The sequence below is a fragment of the Dendrobates tinctorius genome, unplaced genomic scaffold, assembly GCF_039654945.1.
Source record: "Dendrobates tinctorius isolate UK_male_01 unplaced genomic scaffold, ASM3965494v1 ptg000143l, whole genome shotgun sequence".
In the NCBI taxonomy this organism is placed as follows: domain Eukaryota; kingdom Metazoa; phylum Chordata; class Amphibia; order Anura; family Dendrobatidae; genus Dendrobates; species Dendrobates tinctorius.
This window is the reverse complement of record NW_027361810.1, coordinates 29,895,361-29,914,279: the sequence shown is the minus strand read 5'-3', so window position 1 is coordinate 29,914,279 and position 18,919 is coordinate 29,895,361. Positions and strand designations below refer to the sequence as shown.

General features: G+C 49.2%; 2 protein-coding genes across 10 annotated transcripts in view; one reads left to right on the top strand and one right to left on the bottom strand.

Annotated features, from left to right (window-relative positions):
* PKP4 (plakophilin 4) overlaps nucleotides 1–13,433 on the bottom strand; it is a 256,389-nt gene extending 242,956 nt beyond the window's left edge. For 4 of the 5 annotated variants that reach the window (XM_073545662.1, XM_073545664.1, XM_073545663.1 and 1 more), the window contains exon 1: nucleotides 13,224–13,432. The gene's annotated coding sequence lies outside the window, so the exon portion shown is untranslated. Of the gene's footprint in view, nucleotides 1–13,223 lie in introns of all 5 variants that reach the window. The other variant, XM_073545665.1, reaches the window with a different exon arrangement.
* Nucleotides 13,434–13,489: 56 nt separating this feature from the next.
* CCDC148 (coiled-coil domain containing 148) overlaps nucleotides 13,490–18,919 on the top strand; it is a 211,083-nt gene continuing 205,653 nt past the window's right edge. For 3 of the 5 annotated variants that reach the window (XM_073545672.1, XM_073545678.1, XM_073545668.1), the window contains exon 1: nucleotides 13,490–13,629. The gene's annotated coding sequence lies outside the window, so the exon portion shown is untranslated. The remainder of the gene's footprint in view (nucleotides 13,630–18,919) is intronic. The other 2 variants (XM_073545674.1, XM_073545677.1) reach the window with 2 other exon arrangements.

The following is an 18,919-nucleotide window of genomic DNA, read 5'->3' as shown; positions in this document are numbered from 1 at the left end:
TGCCCTTGCCAGGGAAAACGCATGCGCTTTTTGACACGCGTTTTTGACGCGATTGTCAAGCGTTTTGACATGTGTTTTCCTATGCATTTTTGCAATCATAGTCTATGTATGCGGAATCGCGATTCCGCACAATTAATGAACATGCTGCGTTTTTTCCCGCTGAGCGTTTCCGCAGCGGGAAAAAAAACGCACCATTAGCACAACATGTGCGTTTTCCATTTATCACATTAGATGCTTTTCTTAAGCGTTTCCACAGCAGAAACGCTTGTCTAAAAGCGCTGCGGAAACGCTTAAAAAACGCAACGTGGGCACACAGCCTAAAAGGGGTTTCCCAGCAAGTAAAAAAAAATTGTATATGAGAAAGAAATAGTATATTCACCCTCAACTCAATACAGCAATGAGCCAGTGGTCCCCGCCGGTTGTAGCTTACTTCCTGCAGTAATGACATGCTGTCCATGACTGCTGCAGCCAATCACTAGCCTCAGCGGTCAGAATCCAATCCTGGACGCAGCACAAAACCGGAAAAATTTTTAAAAAAAACTCCAAAAAGCCAAATTATCCCTGATCCTATATTTCCTGAGTTGGTGACTGCTGATACCTCCCCCTCCAGCTACCCAAAGGTCAGGGTTCTTCTGGCATAGATGCTTGGCTTTCATCCACTCCATTTGCTGTCTATGAGACTGTCAAGTCCAGTACTGAATGTCGTATAGAGAATGAATGAAGCGAAGGTTGGGCGGGCGTGCGCCCATTTCTCAGGGTTCCAAATTTCCAATCTCAGGATTGGTGGGGTCCCAGTGTTGGGACCTGAAACCAACAATCCCTTATAGAGGGTATAACAAGGGGTGATTTATTTTAATCAAGTTTGGTCTCATCTTCCGTTTTCCATTTCTTAACCCACTTGTAGTTTTACGGTCACACGACTGCTTTTTCTGGTGTTTCGTCCAAACTAAAAAAGCTCAGGAGCAATGTGCTCCTAGCCTAAATGTTGCATTGGAACACCACTCTCCATTTTGTCTGGAGTGTCCCTATATATGCAAGAAGTGGGCAAGCTGTATCTTATTTTCCTGTCATGTCTGGGGATTGAGAGTTTTAGGAGGGAGGCGAGATTATTGATCTCTAAGGTTCTTTTTGCTGAAGTGGGGCTGGATCCAACCATACACATGTTGAATCTCCCTCGTAAAGGGAGGAGGAAAAAAAAGTCAGCTAAATTGCTTCTACAAATTCTCACAGCGGCTAGGTGTCTGAACTGGAAGCAGATCTCCCCTCCTTCACACCTACACTTATTATATATAGTTAACTAGATTATGGCCCGATGCTATCGCATCGGGAGGATGCGATAGCATCACACCTCTTGCCATGTTAACCCTCAACACACACACTCCTCAACACACACTCCTCTCACCTTTCACCATCTCCACTCACTCTTTCACTCCATATACGACCCCTTCTCTCACTCCGTCTCTCATACTCACGCCGTCATCGCCGCTGCTCCACGATCCCCGACATCATCTTCCGCTGGCGCCATCCTGGATCCAGACGTTGTCCACGCCGGCGACATGTTCTTGCGGCGACGCCATCTTGAGTATCGTGAAATCCCGCGATAGTCAAGATGGCGTCGCCGGAAGAACATGTCGCCGGCAGAACATGTCGCCGGCGTGGACGACGTCGGGATCCAAAATGGCGTCGGCGAAATCTCGCGAGTTTTCGCCGACGCCATTTTGGATCCAGACATCGTCCTCGCCGGCGACATGTTCTTGCGGCGACGCCATCTTGACTATCGCGGGATTTCGCCGATCCAAAATGGCGTCGCCGCAAGAACATGTCGCCGGCGTGGACGACATCGGGATCCAAAATGGCGTTGGCGTAATCTCGCGAGATTTCGCCGACGCCATCTTTTTGGATCCCGAGTCGTCCACGCCAGCGACATGTTCTTGCGGCGACGCCATCTTGAATATCGCGGGATTTCACGAAATCCAAGATGGCGTCGCCGCAAGAACATGTCGGCGGCCTGGAGAACGTCTGGATCCAGGATCGCGGCGGCGGAGGAAGATGTCGGGGCAGCGACGATGACGGTGTGAGTATGAGAAACGGAGTGAGAGAAAGGAACGTATGTGGAGTGAAAGAGCGAGTGGACGTGAGTGGAGGTGAAAGGTGAGAGGAGTGTGTGTTGAGGCGGTGTGTTGAGGGTTAACATGTGCGTGTGTGTGGTGACGTCACCGGTTACAACTGGACGGAAGTTGTTACTACCGGAAGCTGCTTAGGGCATTTATTATTATAGATGACATCCGAAGGATGGAATATATGACGGCGATTCTAAATTGGAGTGTGGAGAGTTTTGATTCGGTTTGAGCTACATGGGATTACTTTTGGGCTCAGTGAACTGAATAGGCTACTCCTGGACCTCTTGGTCCCCCCTCCTTTCGGAGCTCACCCTTTCCTCTTCCCTTCCTTTTGGTGTGTGTCCTGTCTTTATGTTTGTATATTTAAGATAACTTGTCTATGCTTTTATTATATTTTGGTTGGAGAATCAATGTAATTCTTATTTTTTGTATCGAAAAAGTTTGTCCTAAACTATGTTCATTTGTCAAAGATTGATAGAACTTTAATAAAAATTTACAGTTTTAAAAAAAAAGGGAAAAAAACAGCGAGAGCAGGGTTAATTAAAAAGTTAACGGCAAAATATTCTTTAATGACTGTAAATTGCGATTAAGCTTTTCAACAGCTTGAGGCGTCAGATCTGCTGGACAGGTAACACGGTGACCGGATTCCATCACGCGCTCATTAAGTAAAAATTTCAGGAGACACAAACAAGACTTGTCTACTGATAACAGTGGAAATCGCACCTGTCAAGCTTCTCAGTGAAAAAGAAAAAAAAAAAAAAGCCTTAACCTACGGAAAACTGATTTATATTGACATTTAAGAGCCAACCCCGGCGGCGGTCACGTGCGCGGATCAGTCCGTCCATTATTCACACAGACCGCCATCGTGTCATTTCCTAGAACACATTCCATTTGCGTTTATTGCAAACATCATCTCATCCGGCGCAGGGGAAATGGGATTCCTCAGATGGCAACGGCAATATACTGGAAAATGAAATAAATTAGGTTCTTTTAATGCTCCCATCATGAACTCCATGGCAAGGGAGCAGCCAGACTCAGGAACACTTTATTGTCTCAATTACTCGCCTTTTATTTTTTTCTGTATTTTTTTGCGTTGCTAGATATTGCACAAGGCTTGTAACATGCTTCCTACGCGCGTGTCTTCGGGGTTTGTGGCGTATCGGCCAACGTGCAGCCAGGAATCCAAAAAAAAAAAAAGCACCGGACAGAGTCATCGAGGTGGAAACAAGGAAATGGGAAATGACTACCGATCCTGAGGCAGGGCAGTCAGCAACAACGAAGAGCTACAAATGTGTCCACGCTGTCATTACATTTTGTGACACGTCTGAAAACACTCAAACTGCAATTTACATCGCAGAGAAGCCAAGAGGTGATGGAAGGACATTTCCTTGGTGAAAATCAAGCTTAAAGAGGACTTGTCAATGGCAAAAGTGTCTAGTTTTTCTTCTTTTATTCCAGCTGCTCCTCAGAGTAATCTTTTTTTTTTTCCCCCTTAATATCCGCCATACAGATACAAAGATAGGGGCCTTTATATTTACAGCCAATTACAATGCACTTTATAAATGGGCGTGGCTCACTGGTTCCTGAGCACTTAATGAGTGGGCGTGGCACACCGGTTCCTCTGAGCACTTTATAAGTGGGCGTGGTTCACCGATTCCTCTGAGCCACGCCTCCTTGTAACTACAATAATTAAAAAAAAAAAAACAGCACTTAACAAAAGGGCCCATATTGCAAATTTAAAAAATGAGTACTCAGGGGCACAGCGAAAATAAAACGGAAACAAAAACTGGGCACTTTTAATCTGATGACAGGTCCTCTTTAGAAGGAAGTCTGTCAGCAAAAAAGTGACTGCTCAAACCAAGCACAGGCACTCCGTGCTCCCTTGATGTGGCCAAGCAGTTTAGTGCACCTTCCCGGCTACTTATTTCTATCCATCGTCATCTTCCTCTGCTGCCTGTAAAAGTCAGAGCTGCCAATCAAAGAGGTTAAGATAGAAGGAAAATAAAGTAGGCAGGAAAGCGTGCCTTACTGTTTGGCCATACCAAGGGTGCGCCGAAAGCCTGTGCTTGGTTTGAACAGTGCTGATAGACTCCTTTTAAAAAGATGGCCATAAAGGAAAAGTCAAACTTGTCAATTTTGGCTTGATTGGCGACTGATCATGAAGGATTGGGCACGAGCCAAGACGCTACCAGGGGTGTATGACACCAGCTGACTCCAAGAGAATGCACGTCTCTGGTGGATTTGGGATGAAGTTGTCAGCTGACAGCAATATGGCTGCTTTTAGGCTGATAGACATCTTGGGATATGCAATTATTTTATGATCGTGTCACTTTTTTGTTATCTATACAGAACTAAGTTTCTTATAAAATTATAAAAATGAATGAGAACGAAAAAAGAAAAAAAAAATCCCGGGGGAAAAAAAGAAAAGGAGCAGAGTTATCAAATGATTCAGCTCCAAAGCACTCGAGCTTCCATAGTGGTCGGAGGTGGAGAGAGTCGGTGCTGAATTAACAGAGCAGAGGCTTAAGTCTTCCCCGAGTATAAAGCAGAACGTGATCCGCCGTAATCCCTCGGAGACAGAGTTGTCAGTTCAGCTACGAGCGTCCGGGCACGCGGCTTATTTCCAACATCTGGGTTTGCGGAATTTCTGAAGCCGCTCAGTAGGATGCAATCTTCCCTCTCCTCTCGCCCCGTAGAAATGATGAGCTCCACCAAAACTGAAAATTGTCAGCTCATTGCTACCATTTATACCCTTAATCCTGGAGGGCGTAAAAATCTCTACATTTCACCAGACAGGAGGGTTTATGGGGAAAACGCAACCCACTTTATCCATGCATATCAGCATCTCCGCAGGCGGGTGTAAACGGACAGATCGTACAAGGAGTCTAATGCTAAACTAAAGCTGTAGTTTTACAGCAGGTGACTAGTCCCGATTGCTATAGGGCAGCGATCACCGACCTATGGCACTACTGTGCAGTGCTGAAACTATAACTCCCAGAATGCCTTGCAGGTTTCGCAGACCACTGCATGCTCAGGGGACTTCCAAGCAATCTTCCACAATCTTCACAATCGCCTACAATCAGAATAAAGTTTTTTCACCTCCATCGCCTCTCGACCACATTGCTAGCCAATAGAGACAACTGCCACCATGTAGCCTGATGCAACACCATGCTCTTGTTGAATCTTGTCACTTGGTATTGCAGCAGAAGACAATACCGGGTCGCGCGTGCTTATGACTAAACCTTCCTGCTCTCATTTCTATGCCGGCTGGAAAGTAAAAGCCAGCTGTGTATATTCAGATCTGTTCATCTGCCAGGACTTTTGGCTCCCGCTGGGTCAATGTTTTGGAGTGAGCGGCACACCCAGCAATTATACACGATCAGACGGTTCTGCCTCCTCCTTATCCTGACACCACCCCAGGATCAGAGCCTTCCTTTCATCACCATTTCCCCCTTACTAGAACACTGAATGATACATCCACCATAGTCCTGTGTCTGTCCTTCTATACAGGTTTCCATCCAGGAGAAACTCCAGTGAGACCTTGTGATGGGGCCACTGCTGTACATTCAGCCACCATAGAAGTTGGGAGGAATCCCCCCCCCAGTGGGGATCCTATTAGAGCCGAGGACCACTCGGAAAGGTCCACATACTAAACCCACGGACATTTACGCCCACCATATAATCAATGTAAAGGCGTTTTTATCTGATTAGGCCCATTTATTAAGGGGTTATTCCCAACATTGACAATTGGACTGCGAGGACCATTTACCAATTCATCTATTGATTGGTTCCTTTTTTTTAGGTCACTAAGAGTTTGTCCTCTTTTTGGTCGCCACGGTGTAAGTTTGATCCATCTCCTTTTCCTGATTCAACATTTGCGATTAGAGATGGGCAGATCGATTCATGGGACTCGGGTTCAACGGTCCAGACTCTGGCCGCGAGACTCGTGAAGCTCTTCCTTTATGAGATCCCGGGCACAGCTTTTTGGTGCAACGTCATGTGAGGCACCAACCGGCAATATCAAAACAAAGCCGGAAATCTCAGAAAGGTAAGAGACTCGTGAGCTTCCCGTCCAGTGACCAGACACTATTGACCTGGCCGATGGATCGGAGTCTCACGAATCGATCCTTTCTTCTCTATTTGTGACTTTCGGAAAAGTCCCTACATTTTTATGTACATGTACTCCACTCCCTCCCGAAGTGAACCCACGAACGTCAGAAATTATTTGAGAAATTTTTGGAACACTTTGCGAAACATGTGATTTTCTTTTTGCACCAACAAGTCACAAAAAGGGTTAGAAAAAAAAAAATTAAAACATTCAGACTTTGGACAAAATCCTTTAGCCAAATGCACTATATTTAAGAATTTGGTGCAAAAAATTTAAATGATGAAAAAAAAAAAAAAAAACATCAGGGCAGTAGAGTATAGGAATGGGCTTTCTCCAAAATTCCCACAGAAAACGAATTAATGGGACATGTCAGAGCCCCATTCTCAGGATCAGTGGGGGTCCCAGCGCCAAGACCCTGCGGATAGGTGATAAAGGGTTATTATTTAGAACAATTAAAGTTAAGAACTTTCAGTCTTAAGGTTCCTACGGGGACATAGGCATCCTGTATGCCAACAGTCCCCCTGGAGGTAATACTTCAAACGGGAAAATCCTACCATATCCAGAAAGCCATTTTTTCTTCAAGTAGTCTTCCACTTACAGATTTCTGGCTTTTAATGGCCAGTGCTGGATTAAAATAGTAAAATCAGATGTTACTCGCCCTCCCATGGTCCAGTGCTGCCTCTACGCTGCTCTGGTCTGTTTACCAGCTGCAGCGGTGACGTCACTACTACACTGCATATCACCACTGCAGCCAATCACTGAGCTCAGCAGCCGGTGATTGTCGTAGACAATCACAATTTATAGTTTTGACGACCCAGATGCAGCCAGTAAACACATACAGGAACAGCGGCAGAGAGGTTACAGTGGACCTGGGGAGGGGGAGTAACATCTGTTTTTATTAATTTAATCCATCACTGGCCATTAGCTGCCCGGAAGCTACAGTGGAAGACCACCATTTTTTACTATTTAATAGATACAAGAATATTGGATTTGAGGGGGTGCTTTTTATGCAAAAGAAAAAAGGGACACATGGACCAAAAATAGATGAAAACTGAATCCAGGACACTGATGAGAAACTGTCCATTTTTTTTCTTATACACAAAAAAACTAGGAATTAGGCCCAAAGTATGAACCCCCGGTAGACTATGGACTGTGCAACACGGATAGATGATATAGTCAGACGCACGGCAGCGGGAGACGCAGCATAAGTTAGCGGGAGACGCATCTGGGAGGATGCACAGTAAACGTTAGTGGGAGATGCAGAGCATACATTAGCAGAAGTTGCATGAGGGAGGAGGCACGGTATACGTTAGCGGGAGATGCCCGAGGCAGGGTATATGCTAGTGGTAGACACACCAGGCAGGAGGCGCGGTATACGTTAGCGGGAGACGCACCAGGCAGGAGGCACGGTATATGCTAGTGGTAGACACACCAGGCAGGAGGCGCGGTATACGTTAGCGGGAGACGCACCAGGCAGGAGGCACGGTATACGTTAGCGGGAGATGCCCGAGGCAGGGTATATGCTAGCGGTAGACACACCAGGCAGGAGGCGCGGTATACGTTAGCGAGAGACGCACCAGGCAGGAGGCACGGTATATGCTAGTGGTAGACACACCAGGCAGGAGGCGCGGTATACGTTAGCGGGAGACGCACCAGGCAGGATGCACGGTATATGCTAGCGGTAGACACACCAGGCAGGAGGCGCGGTATACGTTAGCGAGAGACGCACCAGGCAGGAGACACGGCATATGCTAGTGGTAGACACACCAGGCAGGAGGCGCGGTATACGTTAGCGGGAGACGCACCAGGCAGGATGCACGGTATATGCTGGTGGTAGACACACCAGGCAGGAGGCGCGGTTTACGTTAGCGGGAGACGCACCAGGCAGGATGCACGGTATATGCTAGTGGTAGACACACCAGGCAGGAGGCGCGGTATACGTTAGCGGGAGACGCACCAGGCAGGATGCACAGTATATGCTAGTGGTAGACACACCAGGCAGGAGGCACGGTATACGTTAGCGGGAGATACCCGAGGCAGGGTATATGCTAGTGGTAGACACACCAGGCAGGAGGCGCGGTATACGTTAGCGGGAGACGCACCAGGCAGGATGCACGGTATATGCTAGTGGTAGACACACCAGGCAGGAGGCGCGGTATACGTTAGCGGGAGACGCACCAGGCAGGATGCACGGTATATGCTAGTGGTAGACACACCAGGCAGGAGGCGCAGTATACGTTAGCGGGAGACGCACCAGGCAGGATGCACAGTATACGTTAGCGGGAGATGCCCGAGGCAGGGTATATGCTAGTGGTAGACACACCAGGCAGGAGGCGCGGTATACGTTAGCGGGAGACGCACCAGGCAGGATGCACAGTATATGCTAGTGGTAGACACACCAGGCAGGAGGCGCAGTATACGTTAGCGGGAGACGCACCAGGCAGGATGCACGGTATATGCTAGTGGTAGACACACCAGGCAGGAGGCGCAGTATACGTTAGCGGGAGACGCACCAGGCAGGATGCACGGTATATGCTAGTGGTAGACACACCAGGCAGGAGGCGCGGTATACGTTAGCGGGAGACGCACCAGGCAGGATGCACAGTATATGCTAGTGGTAGACACACCAGGCAGGAGGCGCGGTATACGTTAGCGGGAGATGCCCGAGGCAGGATGCACGGTATATGCTAGCGGTAGACGCACCAGGCAGGAGGCACGGTATACGTTAGCGGGAGATGCCCGAGGCAGGGTATATGCTAGCGGTAGACACACCAGGCAGGAGGCGCGGTATACGTTAGCGAGAGACGCACCAGGCAGGAGGCACGGTATATGCTAGTGGTAGACACACCAGGCAGGAGGCGCGGTATACGTTAGCGGGAGATGCACCAGGCAGGATGCACGGTATATGCTGGTGGTAGACACACCAGGCAGGAGGCGCGGTATACGTTAGCGGGAGACGCACCAGGCAGGATGCACGGTATATGCTAGTGGTAGACACACCAGGCAGGAGGCGCGGTATACGTTAGCGGGAGACGCACCAGGCAGGATGCACAGTATATGCTAGTGGTAGACACACCAGGCAGGAGGCACGGTATACGTTAGCGGGAGATACCCGAGGTAGGGTATATGCTAGTGGTAGACACACCAGGCAGGAGGCGCGGTATACGTTAGCGGGAGACGCACCAGGCAGGATGCACGGTATATGCTAGTGGTAGACACACCAGGCAGGAGGCGCGGTATATGTTAGCGGGAGACGCACCAGGCAGGATGCACAGTATATGCTAGTGGTAGACACACCAGGCAGGAGGCGCAGTATACGTTAGCGGGAGACGCACCAGGCAGGATGCACAGTATATGCTAGTGGTAGACACACCAGGCAGGAGGCGCAGTATACGTTAGCGGGAGACGCACCAGGCAGGATGCACGGTATATGCTAGTGGTAGACACACCAGGCAGGAGGCGCGGTATACGTTAACGGGAAACGCACCAGGCAGGATGCACAGTATATGCTAGTGGTAGACACACCAGGCAGGAGGCGCGGTATACGTTAGTGGGAGACGCACCAGGCAGGAGGCACGGTATACGTTAGTGGGAGACGCACCAGGCAGGAGGCACGGTATACGCTAGCGGGAGACGCACCAGGCAGGAGGCACGGTATACGCTAGCGGGAGACGCACCAGGCAGGAGGCACGGTATACGTTAACGGGAGACGCACCAGGCAGGAGGCACGGTATACGTTAGCGGGAGACGCACCAGGCAGGAGGCACGGTATACGTTAGCGGGAGACGCACCAGGCAGGAGGCACGGTATACGTTAGCGGGAGACGCACCAGGCAGGAGGCACGGTATACGTTAGCGGGAGACGCACCAGGCAGGAGGCACGGTATACGTTAGCGGGAGACGCACCAGGCAGGAGGCACGGTATACGTTAGCGGGAGACGCACCAGGCAGGAGGCACGGTATACGTTAGCGGGAGACGCACCAGGCAGGAGGCACGGTATACGTTAGCGGGAGACGCACCAGGCAGGAGGCACGGTATACGTTAGCGGGAGACGCACCAGGCAGGAGGCACGGTATACGTTAGCGGGAGACGCACCAGGCAGGGTATATGCTATGCTAGTGGTAGACACAACAGGCAGGAGGCACGGTATACGTTAGTGGGAGACGCACCAGGCAGGAGGCACGGTATACATTAGTGGGAGACGCACCAGGCAGGAGGCACGGTATACATTAGTGGGAGACGCACCAGGCAGGAGGCACGGTATACATTAGTGGTAGGCACACCAGGCAGGAGGCGCGGTATACATTAGTGTGAGATCTGGAGCGGTCGGTATATAACGCACTCTGCTGTAACGCTCCCATAAACCCCACACATTGCAATCTTTATCAATGTGAAGCACTGGCAGAGCGCCACACAGCAAAGAATGAATCAGACTGATCGGAGAGGAGACGGGAGTTTAAGAAATCACACAGCTGCCTCATTAACCCTAAGACACCCAGAGGAGAGTGTGACCTTCAGAATATACACACACCAATGTAGCAGAGCCGGATTCTGCAGAAACGCACTCAGCTCTGCTGCATCTGTCAGACAACCACAGCAGAAAAAAAAGGCATCACTGTGAATAAATCATTTACACAGAAGGGCTTGCGTGCAATCTCTGATGCCATGATCCTGTAATGTAGAAACCCTTGGCAATAGTATGCCCTAAGCAGTGGGCTGCAAATCCTGGATCCCCCTCTACATTCCTGGCATTCCTCCAGCTGTACAGGAGTGCACACACCTGGCCAGGCATCAGCACCTTCCTGTCTGCAACGCTGCAGTAGGTGCATTTATTTTCTCACATCCTTCAGGATCTCCCCCCCCCCCCAATTCTCTAGGAGCCAATGAAGAAAGGGCGCGGGGTCAACATGGATGTCACCAATGTAATGACAAGCAGCCGAGAGCCGTCACATCTCATCCGGACATGTAATTATCTGGCACCGTGCAGGATTCGGTGGTGACCTTCATCACCGAAGGAGGTCTGGCACAGGCGGGCACCCTTGCTGCAGAAACAGCTTCTAGTAAAACGTCATATACTGCCAACGTAAAATGAGTGACCTATGCCCACCGCGGGTGGCCATCACATGGGTACAGCCCGGCTCATAATGCAAGAGCAGCATCAGGAACGTCTGAAATATCCAACACCATGGCCACAATGCCCACACTTCATGCCCACCTTGGAGTGGAAGCCAAAAAATAAAAATGCCTCCTCCTTGAGAAAACGGATCAAAACCTCAAGAGGACAGAGCCCCGGTGACATCAGAAGCCACACATGACACACAACATCACAGCATCCAGCAGCCTCTTGGAGTGGAGAAGCGTGAGAGTGGCACAAGTGGGCACCACCATGAGCGAGGAGGAATCATCGACGAGCCCAGCTCATACAGGGCAATGACTGAAGAGGGACACACCAGGGGAGACCTGTACAATGTGACATTCCTGCACTGAATTCAGGGGGGTAAGCGTGTATTGGCTCTGTGGGATCAGGATGCCAGGCAGATGCTTGTTCTGGGGGTACAAGTAACGCTACCCTACAAGGATTGCACGTTTTGGTTAGGATGTCTTTCTGGTGGAACCTTTATCCTAACAGGTTCCATAGCGTGCATGGTCTAGTGATGGGCACTGGCACAGTGGGACCTTGACTTAATGGTGGGCACCAGGCCAGAAGGTCCATGTCCTAGCAGTTAGTACCAGCCCATGGCATCCTTGCCATTTCAGGGCGCATGTACCAAGTGTCCTCCAATTGGTGGGCCCCTGTCCAGTGGGACCTTTATCTAGAGGTGGGCAGCTGCCCAGTGGGAACTTGTCCTAGGGGTGGGCACCTGTAGAGTGGTACCTTAACTTAGCAACGGGATCCTGTTTGTTGCTTTCTTGCCCTAACAGTAGACAGTATCGCAGAACATCCTCGGAGGAGAGCATCTGATTTTCAGGTCTGAGTCACCCCCCCACACACACACCCCCTTTCCCAATGGTGATCACCTATCTTGTAGGTCTGTTCCTCCCCCCTGGCGATGGGCACTTGCCTTGTAGGTAATTTTCCCTTGGGGTGGTCACATGTCTTGCAGGCCCTTTCCCCTCGGGGGTGGGCACCAGACTTTTAAGTCCTCGCTGCTTCCTTTCCCCCCCCAGTGTGCACCTGCCTTGTAGGTCCTGGCCCCTAGGCCACAGGAATGTACTCTGTAGGTCCTTGTCCCTCGGAGGTGGGCACCTGCCCTGTAGGTCCTTGCCCCTCGGTGGTGGGCGCCTGCCCTGTAGGTCCTTGCCCCTCGGTGGTGGGCACCTGCCTGCCCTGTAGGTCCTTGTCCCTCAGAGATGGGCACCTGCCCTGTAGGTCCTTGCCCCTCGGCGCTGGGTGCCTGCCTGCCCTGTAGGTCCTTGTCCCTCAGAGGTGGGCGCCTGCCCTGTAGGTCCTTGCCCCTCGGTGGTGGGCACCTGCCTGCCCTGTAGGTCCTTGCCCCTCGGAGGTGGGCGCCTGCCCTGTAGGTCCTTGCCCCTCGGCGGTGGGCGCCTGCCCTGTAGGTCCTTGCCCCTCGGCGGTGAGCGCCTGCCCTGTAGGTCCTTGCCCCTCGGCGGTGGGCGCCTGCCCTGTAGGTCCTTGCCCCTCGGCGGTGGGCGCCTGCCCTGTAGGTCCTTGCCCCTCAGGGGTGGGCACCTGCCTGCCCTGTAGGTCCTTGCCCCTCGGCGGTGGGCGCCTGCCCTGTAGGTCCTTGCCCTTGTAATGGGCATTTGTCCGGTGGGCACCAGCAGCCGGACCCGTGGCCCAAGTCTGATTCCTGGAGGAGGAGGAACATTCTGAAGTGCAGGCAGCGATCCCAGATAAAGTCGCAGCGCGTTTCTCAGAGCCGCACACAGAAAAGTTCCAGAGCAGAAGCGGCGGCGCCAGGATCCTGCAGCAGCGGAGGGGCGGGAGCCGGCTCCACACACTCGTGATCCAGTCCACACAAGCACGCACTTACCTGCCTGCTCGCGTCTCCCCGGGCACCGGATCCCGCAGCTTCATGAGTGTCCACAGCCGCCGGCAGCCCCGCGCCTCGGGCGGACTCCTACCCCGTGCCCATGGTGCGGGAGCCCAGTCCCCACTAGCGATCACACCGCAGCGAGAGCAGAGCAGCGCCGGGCTCCCAACCGTGTGACGTCACGGCGCAGCCGCTCTGCTCCCCGCCTCCCATTGGACAAGACGCGCCCTCTCTGCCACCCTATTGGACAACCCCCTTAGATCCAAACCTGCCAATCAGAGACCGTGGTCCCGTTGCCTCGGTTACCGATGCTGTTGACTGGAAGTGGGAGGAGCTTTTGTGCTGGCACGGGACATTTATCCCGAGTGTATCCCGACAGAGGCTGGAAATTCCCGCTGAGTCACAGGTACGTGTCGTCATATCACGACCAGGACACGACGTGCGGTGCCGCAGCGGCAGGTGTGATTATCCTGACTGGACGTTTTCTGCCATCAAGGATGAAGCGGATTTGATGTTTTCCGTCTTTTCTGAGCTCGTTGTCGCCCCCTGGTGACGGATTCGGGGAGGAGCGGGGGATGGGCGCTGACAACCGAGTGCAGCCCTCATGTATGGTTAGACCCGGGTCAGACGGGGCGGTAATGGGCCGCGGAAAAAACTGCTGCCTCCTCCGCGCTCCGGATCCGCGTTCCATCCAGTTTTCGATCTGATTTTACCGTGGACGTCGCGTCAGTGTGGAAAAAAATATTGACTTGGACGTTGCTGTAATTTTGTTTGGGGGGGGTCACAATATAACCCGGCTTTACCTCCAGCCCTATAGATGGGTGCTGGTCCTGTAAGGCGACGTTCACACCAGGACTTTGTCACGCTGCGTCTTTTGGATGTGTAAAGAACGCCACTATTCACCAATCCAGCATTACGGTTAGGCCGTGTTCGCACATTGCATTTATTTTGCTGCAGGCTTTTTAATGCTAATTAAGAGCTGCTTCTTACAGCGCCAGCAATGGCTCTGAGATCCCAGAAATCTCCTGCACACGTTTTTTTTTTTTTTACTGGATTGGAAAACAGCTGCGTTTTTTTAATCTGCAGATTGTCGCTTATTTTGGTGTTTTTGCAACGTTTTTCACTGATAGAAAACAATGAGGAAGTGCAAAAATGCAGCAAAAACAGTATCAGCTTTAGGTGAGCAAAAAAAAAATCCCACAGGTACAGTAAGATGTAAAACTCATTGTTGTGATTATTATTATTTTTTTTTTCAAAGTTTAAACCATAATGTCCTGGTGTGCTCCCATAAGCCTGGCTGTTAGTATAACAGTGTAATTAAACTGGTGATATGTGTGAAAGTAAACAATGTCCTACCTTTGTGTGAAAGTAAACAATGTCCTACCAACTCAATGCCTTAGTGCAGGGGCGGACAGCTTGGGGCCCCTGTGCAAGAAATGGGTCTGGGCCCCCCTCCTTGCCCGATATGCTGCTTATGATGAGGGCAATCTGGCAACGGGACGCCGGGAGCCTCTGGCTCCGTCAAACAAGCCAGATCGCCCTCATTATTACTGCCCTGCAAGCAGGGGCATACAAAGCAATCACAGGGCCCCATAGCAAAAGTTCTATTTGGGCCCCTACACCTCTAAAAAGTATATATATTAATATTTTTTCACAGAGCTGAAGATATATATATATATATACTGTATATATATATACATAGAGTATGTGTGTGTAATAAATATAGAATATACACTGCTCAAAAAAATAAAGGGAACACTAAGATACCACATCATAGATATCACTGAATGAAATATCGCAGCTGCAAACCTTTTCACTATATAGTGGCATGCGCTGAGAACAAGAAACATAAAAAAAAAAAGTCAATGTAAATCAAAATGAATATCCCATGGAGGTCTGGATTTGGAATGATACTCAAAATCAAAGTGGAAAATCAAATTACAGGCTGATCCAACTTCAGTGGAAATGCCTTAAGACAAGGAAATGATGCTCAGTAGTTGTAGCCTCCACGTGCCTGTATGACCTCCTTACTGTACAACGCCTGGGAATGCTCCTGATGAGGCGGCGGATGGTCTCCTGAGGGATCTCCTCCCAGACCTGGAGTAAAGCATCGGCCAACTCCTGGACAGTCTATGGTGCAACGTGACGTTGGTGGATGGAGCAAGACATGATGTACCAGAGGTGCTCAATCAGATTCAAGTCTGGGGAGCGGGCTGGCCAGTCCATAGCATCAATGTCTTCATCTTGCAGGAACTGCTGACACACTCCAGCCATATGAGGTCTGGCATTGTCCTGCATTAGGAGGAACCCAGAGCCAACCGCACCAGCATATAGTCTCACAATGGGTCTGAGGATCTCATCTCAGTACCTAATGGCAGTCAGGCTACCTCTGTTGAGCACATGGAGGGCTGTGCGGCGCTCCAAAGAAATGTTACCCCACACCATTACTGACCCACTGCCAAACCGGTCATGCTGGAGGATGTTACAGGCAGCAGATTGCTCTCCACGGCGTCTCTAGACTCTGTCATGTCTGTCACGTGCTCAGTGTGAACCTGCTTTCATCTGTGAGGAGCACAGGGCGCCAGTGGCGAATTTGCCAATCCTGGTGCTCTGTGGCAAATGCCAAGCATCCTGCACGGTGTTGGGCTGTGACCACAACCCCCATCTATGGACGTCGGGCCCTCAGACCATCCTCATGGAGTCGGTTTCTAACCGTTTGTGCAGACACATGCACATTTGTGGCCTGCTGGAGGTCATTTTGCAGGGCTCTGGCAGTGCTCCTCCTGTTCATCCTTGCCCAAAGGCTGAGATAGCGGTCCTGCTGCTGGGTTGTTGCCCTCCTACGGCCCCCTCCACGTCTCCTGGTGTACTGGTCTGTCCCTTGGTAGCGCCTCCAGCCTCTGGACACTACGCTGACAGGCACAGCAAACCTTCTTGCCACAGCTCGCATTGATGTGCCATCCTGGATGAGCTGCACTACCTGAGCCACTTGTGTGGGTTGTAAAGTCCGTCTCATGCTAATCAAAAAAATGTCCACAGGACCAGGGAAGAAATATCAAAAGTGCAGTCATATAATCCCTTTAAAAATATGAAACTTTAATAAATTGAGGGAAAAACACCCCCCTAGTGCAATAACACAATTAACAAACTCTATAAAATAATAACCTACGATAGCCCTACACTAGCCTGCTATCCCTTCCTGACAGTGGAGGTTGGCACCCTAAAAGATACGATTTGGCGCCCCCACTCTGCGGCGTCTGTCCCAGACTCGCCCTAAATGACCCTTATAAACTACAGGTGGGAAAATAATAAGTGCAGTTTCACACGTCAGTGTCTCCGGTACGTGTAGTGACAGTTTTCTCACGTACCGGAGACACTGACACACGTAGACACATTCTCAGGAATGTGTTTGTGCAGATGTCAGCGTGTTTTCACGGACCGTGTGTCTGTGTGCAAAACATGCTGACATGTCCGTTTTTGTGCAACAGCACGGATCACACGGACCCATACAAGTCAATGGGCCCGTGTAAACACGTAGCGCACACGGATGCTGTCCGTGTGCGATCCGTGTGTGTTTTTAAAAGTCAAAGGGTTAACGTTAAAAATAATTTTTCAAAAACATGGACACGGACACCACACGGATGGTACACACGGACATACGAATAGCACACGGACACATGTACACGGATAGCTCCGGTACCGGAATTATCTGGACGTGTGAAACTGCCCTAAGCAAATAAAAGAGATGAAAGATAGTGCTTAATATAATACACAGGCTATAAATGTGCAACATATAAAAGACAGGCTATTACATGTAACCATAGAGAAACCTCTTGTATAACCAATAGATAGTGGCAGTCTTGTCTTTTTGGGTATTAATAGACTACAGAAAATATAGATTTCATATCCATTATCAAATAAAGCCAAAAGAAAAAAAAAAATCTCTCTGCAGTAAAATCAGACAAGCACAGACAAGAGGTAAAAAATAGCGTGGTTCAATAAAGGAACATCAGAATTATATCCATATTGGTTCCCATAGAAGGCAGTGGATGATACCTATTGCCAAAAAAAAAAAATTATAGAAACAGCTGGGGGTTAACCCAAACTTAGCTTCCAGCCTCAACGCGTTTCCCCGTCCACACGGTTCATCAGGAGGCACAATAAGGAACCAGCCATTTTCTTGGATGTGAGGTGTCCAGATAGAGAGGCAAACCTCTATGTTTCCATGTAGTAGTCTGTCTTTTATACATTGTACATTAATAGCCTGTGTATTATATTAAGCACTATCTTTCATCTCTTTTATTTGCTTATTGTTTTCCCACCTGTAGTTTATAAGGGTCATTTAGGGCGAGTCTGGGACAGCCGCTGCGGAGTGGTGGCGCCAAATCGTATCTTTTAGGGTGCCAACCTCCACTGTCAGGAAGGGATAGCAGGCTAGTGTAGGGCTATCGTAGGTTATTATTGTATAGAGTTTATTAATTGTGTTATTGCGCTAGGGGGGTGTTTTTTACCTCGATTTATTAAAGTTTCATATTTTAAAAGGGATTATCCGTCTCATGCTACCACGAGTGTGAAAGCACAACCAACATTCAAAAGTGACCAAAACATCAGCCAGAAAGCATTGGTACTGAGATGTGGTCTGTGGTCCCCACCTGCAGAACCACTCCTTTATTGAGGGTGTCTTGATAATTGCCAATAATTTCCATCTGTTGTCTATTCCATTTGCACAACAGCATGTGAAATTGATTGTCAATCAGTGCTGCTTCCTAAGTGGACAGTTTGATTTCACAGAAGTTTGATTTACTTGGAATTATATTCTGTTGTTTAAGTGTTCCCTTTATTTTTTTTGAGCTGTGTATATACAGTATGTAAATTGTTCTTTTAGTCTACATGTCTCTGAGCTCCTTGGCCAGTTCCTTTGGCCTCATGATTCTCATTTGGTCTGACATGCACTGTGAGCTGTGAGGTCTTATATAGACAGGTGTGCGCCTTTACAAATCAAGTGCTTTCAGTTTAATTAAACACAGCTGGACTCCAATGAAGGAGTAGAACCATCTCAAGGAGGATCACAAGGAAATGGACAGCAGGTGACTTAAATATGAGTGTCTGAGCAAAGGGTCTGAATTCTTATGACCATGTGATATTTCAGTTTTTCTTTAATAAATTTTCAAAAATTTCGACATTTCTGTTTTTTTTCAGTCAAGATGGGGCGCAGAGTGTACATTAATGAGAAAAAATGAACTTTGAAATTTGGTGAAAATTCCACAATTTTCAAACTTTTCATTCTTATGCCCTTAAATCACAAAGTTATGTCGCATAAAATGTTATAGGTAACATTTCCCACATGTCGGCCTTTACATCAGCACAATTTTAGAAACATAATTTTTTTTAAGTTAGGATGGTAGAAGGGTTAAAATTTGACCAGCGATTTCTCATTTTTCCAACAAAATCCTATATGTTTAGGGACCACCTCACATTTGAAGTGACTTTGAGGGGTCTGTATGACAGAAAGTACCCAAAAGTGACACCATTCTAAAAACTGCACCCCTCAAGATGCTGAAAACCACATTCAAGAAGTTTATTAACCCTTCAGCTGTTTCACAGGAACTGAAGCAATGTGGAAGGAAAAAATTAACATTTAATTTTTTTAACAAAAAATGTATTTTGGACGCAAACTTTTCTTATTTTCACAAGGG